This window comes from Peromyscus californicus, unplaced genomic scaffold (assembly GCF_007827085.1).
Source record: "Peromyscus californicus insignis strain IS unplaced genomic scaffold, ASM782708v3 Scaffold_6__1_contigs__length_162567912, whole genome shotgun sequence".
Taxonomy (NCBI): domain Eukaryota; kingdom Metazoa; phylum Chordata; class Mammalia; order Rodentia; family Cricetidae; genus Peromyscus; species Peromyscus californicus.
In genome coordinates, this window is record NW_026294584.1 from 97,298,624 (window position 1) to 97,309,247 (window position 10,624).

General features: G+C 42.8%; 1 protein-coding gene and 1 long non-coding RNA gene across 3 annotated transcripts in view; one reads left to right on the plus strand and one right to left on the minus strand.

Moving 5' to 3' along the window:
* Tacr1 (tachykinin receptor 1) overlaps window positions 1-10,624 on the plus strand; it is a 165,415-nt gene that overhangs the window by 18,864 nt on the left and 135,927 nt on the right. The gene's annotated exons all lie outside the window — the stretch shown is intronic.
* LOC128099124 (uncharacterized) overlaps window positions 1-10,624 on the minus strand; it is a 97,628-nt gene that overhangs the window by 8,405 nt on the left and 78,599 nt on the right. For both annotated transcript variants that reach the window (XR_008214436.1, XR_008214435.1), the window contains exons 4-5: window positions 2,565-2,678; window positions 1,611-1,688 (exon numbers count right to left, since the gene is read on the minus strand). This is a non-coding gene — a long non-coding RNA (uncharacterized LOC128099124). The remainder of the gene's footprint in view (window positions 1-1,610; window positions 1,689-2,564; window positions 2,679-10,624) is intronic.

Consider the following 10,624-nt stretch of genomic DNA (forward strand, 5'->3'; position numbering starts at 1 on the left):
ACATATGTGGTGCACATAAATACATGCAAACACTTATACACGTAGAAGAAAGAAACAGATCTTTAAAAATAGAATATTTATATCATGTTTATAAATTATGAATATTTCATATATAAATTTAACAGTTTTGGTTGCTAAATGCAATTCAACAATTTTCCTACTTTTTTCTAATGGATTATTGCTAGTCTATTAGAAAGCTAGTGATCCTACAATACTTAACAGCCCTGTAAGGAAATAAGTACTGTGCTTTAGCTAGAGTGCTACTGATTTTCCCCAGGTCTCCCTAAGATTGTGATATAGTTTACAGTCACCAGTCTCTTATTTTGTTTTTATTTGCTATGTCCTTTATTTACTAGTTCTTTCAGAAAAATATTAATTAAAACTGGCCAGTGTTAGCATCTTTTTCTTATCTGTTACCAGAATGTTTGTCTTAAAATCCCTGTCTCTTTTGGTTTCTGATAGATATTTTTTAATGATATAATTTCACTCCCAGTTTACTAAGAGATTTCATGAGATCTCGGTGTTTAAGAATTTATTTTTATTATTTTTAATTGTGTGTGTGTGATGTGATGTGATGTGTGTGTGTGTGTGTGTGTGTGTGTGTAGCTAGAATTTTCCTGGTCCTGCCTGGCCCACAGTCAGGACAAATCTCTCTCACCCGCCAGTCCCGCAGCTGCTCAGACCCAACCAAATAAACACACAGAGACTTTTATTGCTTACAAACTGTATGGCCATGACAGGCTTCTTGCTAACTGTTCTCATATCTTAAATTAACCCATTTCTATTAGACTGTAAGTTGCCCCGTGGCTCGTGGCTTACCGGTACCTTACAGCTCGCTTGTCATGGCAGCAGCTGGCAGCTACTCTCTGCCTCAGCCTTCTACTTCCCAGAAATCTCCTCTCTCCTTGTCCCACCTTTACTTCCTGCCTGGCTACTGGCCAATCAGTGTTTTATTTATTAACCAATCAGAGCAACACATTTAACATACAGAACATCCCACAGCATGTGTGTGTGTGTGTGTGTGTGTGTGTGTGTGTGTGTGTGTGTGTGTGTGTGCAGTTGCTCATAGAGACCAGAAGAGGGCATCAGATTCCCCTGGAGCTAGTGTTACAGGTTGTCCTGAGCGGCCCCATGTGAGTGCTGCAATCCAAACTCAGGTCCTCTGGAAGAGCAGTATATGCTCTTAACCTCTGAACTGTCTCTCCAGCTCACCCACCTTTTAAAAGATTTGTTATCATTTTTAATTACTTGTCTTTCTGTGTTTCTGAGTGCAGATCCTGATATTTCATTTACCATTTGTCTTATGGGCATCTACCTCCCCCTTATTTTTCTGTTGCCTAATTTCTTACTTCTCAACTGTTTTAGCATTCCTATAACAAATGCTGTTTGGTCTGAGGCTTTGTTATTTGAGAACACTGCTAACTCTGCTCATTAATTTTTTATTTATGCTTGGACATCTTTGCAGTGAAGTACAACTGGCAGATACATTCCTTTTTTTAATATTGTCTTTTCAAATTTCACTGCTGGGGCTATGAATAAGTGAAATGAATTCTTCCTAGAGTTGATTCTGTTAGGTAAAATAAAATGAACTTCAGTAAAAAGCTTCTCACCCAATAATTTCTTAAATAATATCACTTCCTTCTTTTCTTGTTTATTTATGATGCACAACTGCGTGGGCTTTTCTGAGTCTTCAAGTGAAGCAGAGAGAAGAGAAAAAAAATAACACAGTAAGTTATTGACTCAGAAAGCCGAGGGGAGCCGAGTCTGCACAGGAGGCTGAGAACCTCATCCTCTTGCAGACTTTGGTGTAAGCTTGGCATGGCGCCTCACCTCACACCACACACTCCCTGCCCATCAGGATCACCTCAGAAGCCATCCTCACTGGGGCAGAAGCAGGGAGTTGTTCATCAGAGTTTCTGTAACATTGCTGCTCTTCTGCAAGGGAGGGAGCTTAACCCCAGGTGCTACCTTTGTCTGCCACATCCTGGGAGAGAAGCTTTCTCAGGAGCAGACATAGATTTTAACCAAATCCATGATACAAAGCAAAGTAGAACAGCACAGCCTTTTCAGCTTTGATGTGCCTTTTGTAAGAGCTTTCACAAGCCTGTGATTAATAAAACTGCCTATTTCAGATCATAATAATAACATGTAGAGGGGTGGAGGAGAATATGGATTACAGAGTTGTTTGTGGTTTTTTTTAACATTAATGCATTAGGTTTTATTTTTTGCAGCTCTCTTTTCCCGTAAACAATATGAATAATGCAAACAATCAGATATTTTTGAATAAAAAATATAAATAAGCCTTAGGTGTGTCTTTAAAAAAATCATTGTAACATGTAGGGTATTTTCTTCCAACGTGCTATTGACAGATGAAGTCTGGTAATTTCGTCATTGGTTTGCTTTTGAAAAGGTGCTTGGTTATTCTGGCCTCCTAATATCTACACTATGCAAATGTTGATCTCCATATTTGTTTATTTCTTTTCCATTTTTCATGGATACATGTGGTATGCACATGTGTGTGCATGTATGCATGTGTGTGGGCACACATGTGGGGGTGTACTTACATATGTGTGGAAGCCTGAGGTTGACGATGGGAATCGTCTTCCATCCCTTTTCCACCTTATGCATTGAAGCAGGGTCTCTTCATCAAAACCAGAGGCTACATCAAGCTTCTGAGGCTGGAATAACAGGCACTCACATGTTTTCTATGCATCTGAATTCTGCACCACATGCTTGCAAAGCAAGTGCCTTAAGCCTCGAGCCACAGCCCCAACCCTGGATCTCAATGTTTGTCCAAACTATGAAATACACACCCTGATCCCAAGAATACAAGTTAGTAAGATTCAAGAGTTTCTGCCCACAAGCCAAGCCCTCACAGTTGAGTGGGAACCACTGATACTAATCAAATGTTTATTCAGCGACTTTTTACATGGCCGTGACGGTGACACCAGATAAAACCATGTGAGGGAGGAAGATCGATTTCGGCTCCAGGTTTCAGAGGTTTCCGTTCAGTGTGTTAGAGACAGCAAGGTGAAAACTCCTCACATCAACACAAGCAGAAAGTGGAGGGGAGCTGTAACCAAAACAGGTCCAAACCTTCAAAGACCCACCCCTAATGACCCACTCCAACCAGCCAGACCCCCACCTGCTCCATAGCACCACCTGCTGGGAGACAAGTGTTCAGAACAGGAGTCGGTAGGGAGGGAGCATTCCAGATTCAACCCATGACATGAATCCAGTGATTTTTTTTTTCAGATCAGTATATAATTTTGACTCTTTGAACAGCTGGTAGGGAGTATGAGCATTCAAAGTGTATAGAAAACACACATTCTTTGAATGGATGGCTTTAAGTTAAGACCTCCAGGATGGGGTAGTAAGTAGGGACAGAGATTATGACAAGCACTATAGATGACCCATGTAAATGCCATCCACACCCCCCTTCTCTTTGTCCTACCCACGTGATGCTATCAATGTTCCAGCCTCCTTTCCAGGGAGTACAGGCCACCTTAGGACTTCAGGCAGTGAGGTGGGGCAGGAAACCTCTAGATCAAACTTCTTGCCCTAGATTAAAAAAGACAAAGGTTGGGAGGACCTGAGTTTGATCCCCAACACCCACATAATAAACCAGGCAGGCTGGTGTGTGCCTGTAATTCCTGTGCTGGAGAGGCAGAGACAGGTAGACACACCTAGAAGCTCATTGGCCAGCCAGACTAGGCAAACTGATGAGTTCCAAGTTCAGAGATCTGGTCTCAAAAGTGAGGAGTGATGGAGGAAGATACCCAGCAGCTGACCTTTGTCCTCTACATGCATATGTATGCACACATGGACATGAACATGAACAGACAACACACACATGCACATACCTATACATACAAAAAAGGCAACAAGAAGAATTGCTTTGTGATGCTTGTTCCACACTCTTGGAAGCAAACAAGAGGCCTAGAAGGCAGCAGAAGAACTCTTTCATCTGTGAGATGAGCCTCTGCCTACTGACGATCATTCCCTTCAACATATTGATCCATATACCAGCGCTGCACCGCTTAGCTCAGGGCTTCTCATTAGGAACAGTGGTGAAGTTCTTCTCTACGCCTGTGACAAACAGATTCTCTGCTGTTTGCAGCCAGATATAATCCCAACTAATTAAGAGGAGTGAGGTTAGATGTGGGGGACGGAGCTGTAACCAAGATCAGTGCATTAATGAAAACACTGGGTGGGAGGAAGCCAGACTCACCAGAGAAACAAATACTTTTCATTTAGCCTCCCCATCTCTTGCATTAAAAATTTATCCACGGATAAAATTAGAATGCAAATGGGAGACACACAAGGGTGGGAGGGAGACAGGAGAGGGCCGGGGGTAAGAGTAAACAGAAGAGACTGTATAAATGCATGAAATTGTCAATGAAAAACTGAACCAATAAAAATGTTTAAATGGAAGAAGCACCAAATTATAACTCCGAAGCATTATGATAATTTATTACTACTATCCCAGCTATTAATGAAGGCATGATAAGGAAAGCTCACTACAGGCCAGTGCTAACTGCCATGGTAGTTGACACTATGGGTTCAACCATGGGTTTGTAAGTAGGAAGGCAACAGTAAGAACAGCATAACACAAAGATGATGTTAGAGCCATGTGATTTTACCTTTAACAGTCCTAATAGTTTATATAAGGAATATTACAGATCCCTAGAAAAATAGATCTAACGTTATACATAGTATATATCATATCATATCATATCATATCATATCATATCATATCATATCATATCATATCATATCATTTCATTTCATTTCATATTGAGAATCCCCTAGAATGGCTCACATGGTAGGGGCTCAGTAGTCCAGCAATGGTTGTCTACACATCAAAGAAGTTGAGAACCCAGTCGCGGCTCAGTCCACAAATCTCGGTTCCTCAGCAGTCCCAATCTGGTACTGTAGGCCTGGAAGATACTCAGAGGGTTTCTAATCTTCAGTCCACAGCGGAAGGCTGAAGACGCTGCGTTCTGATGTCAGCCAAGGCCAGCCAGCAGCAGCAGCAGCAGCAGCACCAGCACCAGCAGCAGCAGCAGCAGCAAGAATCGAAGTCAGGCAGGCCCAACTCATGTCTCTTCTAACTGGGCCACCTGTTGGGAGGTGCTAGCACTCTGGGAGAAGGACTTCTCCTGCTTAATCCTTTCTGGACATGGCCTCTCAGACCCACCTACATGGATATCTTAGTTGATACCAGATTGGGTCAAGGGAACAAGCACAGTAGGATATTGTAAATGAACCATTTAGCAGCAGATAGATAACAATCAATCCTCTCGTGTATTTTCTCTTGTGTCCCCTCACCCTGCCATATATAACACAGGCTACTTCCTTTCTATTTTTAAAAAGTTGTTTCTTAAGTGTTTTGAAAGGTAACTTGGGAAGGAAGTATTTTGAAATGACCTCTCAGTCTTGATATAACTATAATTCATATTTGATTTGGAAGCTAATGAAACTAATAGAAGTGGGGAGAATGTGAGGAAGAAATGATTGGCATAGATTTCAAATAGGAAGCTGTCGCAATATTGATACAAAATGTGCTCAGAACTATGGACTGGAGAAACCAGATCCCAGAGATTATGTGTGGAACTGGATGACTCCGGAGCTATTCGTTGCTTGTAAGGGAGGAAAGAAGACAGAGTGGAGGGTTGTCCCTGGCTACTAACTTGGCAAGTGGTCAAATCAGTAAGTCAAGACACAGACCAGGCTGAACAAAAAAGTCTACCCACTGTAAAAAACTCCATTCCCCTGTGGACATTCAGTGTTTATTTCCTGAGCCCCAGTTGTATCAGGCACTTATTGCCACATTAGTGCTGTGTAAGAAGCATCCCTAAGATTCCACTGGTCTGTAATAATGAATTACTGTCCCACTCGATAGACGATGGCATCCAGCTGGTTTGGGCTTGTCTGTTTCTTGAACGGATCCCATCTTAAGTGTGAGCAGTTAGTTGCCAAGTCATCTAATCTGGCTTCAGGGAAGGCCAGTGATGCTCAGCTCAGCTCCACATGTACGTTCCTCCTTCTGTAGCCTGCCCAAGCATGTTCTTGGGAATAGTGGTGTGCAGAGGGAAGACAAGTGCATCTGTGTTGCTTCTTTTTCATGTTGTGACCGAGTACTTGACAGGGAAGCAGCTTAAGGGAGGGAACTTTAGTTTGGACCACAGCGTGAGGTGAGGGAGGCACTGTGGTGGGAGCCAGAGGCAGCTGGTCACAGTCCATCCACAGTCAGGAAGAAGAGAGTGGACGGTGAGTAAGGCCAGGCTGTAGCAGGCCAGCATCCAGTGACCCCGCTCCACCACCAATGCTCCACTTCCTAAAGGTTCCATAACCTTCCAGAAGAGCACCAGCAGCTGGGGCCAAGGGTTCGAACCCGTGAGCCTAAGGGAGACAGTTCATATTCAAAGACAACACCATAATAGCGTCTTTCAAATCTATGCCGGTGTCATAGCTGTCAACTCCCCAGTGGCCAAAAGAAGTCCTAAAGCTAGACCAGGTTCAAGGTTACCAGTGACAATAGCATCAAACACTGAGGGCAAAGAGTAAGGATACAGAAAAAGACCGAACAGTCAAGTCATTCGTGTTACATATGTGCAGATATATCAGCTGTGTGCCAAGCACAGATCAACATATTCCTCTTCTCATTGCTCTAAGAAAACACCTGACACAGCAACTTAAGGAAGAAAGATCGTGGCTATGGAGTAGCTCCAGTTGTGGAGGCAGGAGCATGAGAAAGAGGTAGACAGACTGAAAGAAGAGCAGGTGCCACCCCATTACAGGAGAAGAGGGAAGGGAAGCCATTCAAGAGGAGGGAGGAAAGTTTACTGAAGACAGACTATGTGTCACATGATGTTTGAAGCATGTAGGGGGATGCATCAGGCTAGGAAACATTTGTCACTATATTAGAGACAAATGCTAGAGCAGTAATTGGTAAACGGAGAAACTGAAGCCTCTGGTGGAGACCAGAGAGCAAAGGAATGATAGGATTGGTCCTGGGATGATTAGGAGAAGACCTACAGCCTCCTGTAGGAGAGCTGCCTCCTTGGCATTAAACATGGAGGCATCTCTTAGCAGTGCCATGGGGAAAGGATGGGGTCTCAACAGGAGTGTGAAGGGCTCTGTGGGGTTCCTGAGGTCTTGTTGTGGGCAGAGCATCCTTATCAATGGCCCTGGGAAGTCCAAAGACCTTCTCCTTTCTTGGGAATTTCATGATTGTGGGAGTGGAGGAACTTACAAAAACTCTGGCATGTCTCCTGGGGAAGCGACATGGTGACTTCAGCCAAGATGCCTCCAGCAGAGCTTTGAAGGAGTGTCGAAGGGTGAGATGGACTGCACAGGCATAGGTCATCTGTGGGAAACAGGATCTGCGATGCACACAGCAGACTCCATGCCCTACTTTTTAAGCCACAAATATTTTATAATATTCCCATGCGGAACTACAATAAAATGTACAGATTTTACACTCCAGATACTCATGCATTTTCAAGAGCAAAGATCAATATAATGTACTGTATTACAAAAGAGGAGTAGGAGAAAAAAATCTATTTATAATCAAATAAGTTATTTCAACATGAAAATACTCAAGGCACCTGGCATCAGGAGGGAGGGAGAATGAGGAAGGCTTGCGGTTCTATTCACAGTCAAAATTCTATGATAGCAGCAGATTCTGGAAAAAATGGGAATGGGCTTTCTTATTCCTTTCTCTCTTTATTTTAACCCAAATACAGCAATCCATGCTATTATCAGTAGCATGATTTTCTGAAACAGAAATCTATTCTTGGTAATTAATAGAAACTAAACCTTTGTTTATATGACAGATTCCTAGAAAATTGAAGGCACATTACAAGCCATGCCAAACCACTCTTTATGTGGTGAACACTGTATTATAGCAATAGTATCATGGATTACCATATTTAGGTTAACACAAATAAATAAATAAAGAAAGAAGGCAGATTCCTAGAAAATTGGAAGCATATTACAAATAATGCAAAACCACTCTTTATGTGGTAAACACTATAATGGACTTCTCAAAATGTTACATCTTGACACTTCGAATCTACCAATGTGTTAGCCCATTCTTGTCCTCCATTTTGCTTGCCATAGCTTCAGTTACTCAATCAACTATGGTTTGCAAAAAATTAAAAGAAAATCCCAAGAGTAAAAAACTTAGTTTTTACATTATGACCTATTTTTGAGTAGTAGTATGAGATCCAGGCCATTCTGTTCTGTTCCACTGAGGATGCGATTCAATGCTTTGTTCAGAGTGTTCACTCTGTGTACATCACCTGCCCACCAGTCACTAAACAGCTGTGAGATCCCTTGCCATGGGGATTACAATTCTTTAGTAATGACTTCACATAGTAAGAGCAATACAATGACAACTTTATTATAGTACATTGTTGTTCTTATTGTTATATTTTGTTAATAGTTATGTTTGCTGATTTCTTTCTCTGCTTAATTAATACATTGAACCTTGTCATAGGTAGGTATAGGAAAAAACAATCTATAGACAGTGCAGTGCTATACAAGCTTATGGAATTGTGAGCCTTGGGAAGAGGAAAGACCTCATGGCACAAAGGACTTTCCAGATATGACCAAGTTAAAGATCCTAAGATGGGGAGGTGATCCTAGGCCACCTGTGTGGGCCCAGCACACTCACATGGGCCCTGAAAAATTAAAGTGGGAGAGGAAGGTTAAAATTGGAGAGGGGGCCGGGCGGTGGTGGCGCACGCCTTTAATCCCAGCACTCGGGAGGCAGAGCCAGGCGGATCTCTGTGAGTTCGAGGCCAGCCTGGACTACCAAGTGAGTTCCAGGAAAGGCGCAAAGCTACACAGAGAAACCCTGTCTCGAAAAAAAAAAAAAAAAAAAAAAAAAAAAAAAAAAAAAAAAATTGGAGAGGGGCTAAAGATGCTACACTGCCAGCCTTGCCAGGGGAGGATGCAAGAGGACCACATGGAGCTCCAGCCCTGGGAAACAGAGGGTACGAGCATGTTGCAGACTCTCCAGATAGGACAGTCATGCAGACATCCAGATTCTAGCTTAGCAAAGCCCACTTTGGATTTTGGATGCTAAACTAGAAAATAATGTGTATTTTTTAGTAGAACAGTAATTCTGATCTTTATTTATATAAAATGAGATCCAGGTTTAGGGTTTGGGCAAGAGGTTTTTATCACCTGTATGGACACTTAGAGGAATATTCCAAAGCTTATTTGAGGGGTGTGAGGACATGGCTCATATGATAGAGTGCTTGCTCTAGCATAATGTAAACAGTGTGGTGGTACACGCCCATAATCCCAGCATTCAGGAGGTGGAGGCAGGAGAATCAGAAGTTCAAGTCTGTCCTCGGCTACATAATGAGTTTGAAGTAAATGAGATTATGTTTCAAAAAAAATTATTTTGAGTGTAGTACAAGGCTTCCTGATGCAAGACCAGGCCATTCATCACAGAGTACCCAACATCCCTGGCTCCACACATGAATGCCAGCACTCCACCCAGTGTCATTTTCATCACTAGGCATGTCCTCCCACACGAAAATTTGAAGATGGAAGTATCCTTGTCTAGAAGCAAGAATTTGAGTACTGGTCTAAACTATAAACCTAGTTTCAAAGATACTTTCCAGGTACCCAACGGCCTCAAAGTAGACACTGTTGTAGATCAATAGCCTACTGGAATGCTGATCAATCAATAGATTCCCAAATTGATTTCTTAAAAGCTCTTGCTTATTTGGTCCTTCCTGTGTCCTGTGCCTGATGGCAAAACTGAGACCAGAATCTGCCTTTGATAATGAAAACCGCTGCAGTCCATAGCCATCCTGTTTCCCAAGGAGACATCTTAATGAAATCCCCAGTTACTATAAAATTTAGCAGCAGGGAGAATTGGTGTAGTTAAAATAGCAAAAGGAATGGTTGTCCCCTGCTGTGGATTCGGGGGTTGCGGGGGGGGGGGGGGGGGGTATCTAATGCTTCCTCCCTCCACAGTCATCCCTTAGTATCTACAGAGGTGAGACAAGCTTAGCGTGATAGGATTCCTTCTTACAACGGATGCTGTCATACAGATTCCATTTTGAGGGTCCCAACAGGGGATTCTGGTGGAACATCCAGAGAAAGAATTGTGGATTTCTAAGAGGGCCAGGCACATTAGGAGCTGAGGCAAGAAAGCCCTCTGGTTTAGGAGAAGCCCGGGAGAGGGTAGGACTGAAGGCAGGGAAGGCATGCTTCCTTCCTGAGCACAGTGTTGTAATTAGCCCCTCACCCAGGAGACTAGGCACCCACACTTTGCACTTCAGGCTGTCTGTCCTCAGGGAAGACTGCCAACTGTGATGTGAGGGTCGGGATGGAGCAGGGTGAAACGGCTCATTACAGAACTGTTCTGTACGTGGGGGTGGCAAGCTCTAACCCTTTCTCTCTACTTAAGAACATGGTTTGATCCTTATCAAGTCAAGGGATGTTCTTTTTTGGTGAAGGGGAAAGTATGATGAATAGTCTCTCCAGTTAAAAGAGTAGATAATTGTTGCATAATTAGACAACACTTCACCAGAGGGTTTGCCGGAGGCACAACCCAATGCAAAGATTGAGAATGAGGGTGTTTTCCTTCCTTCTT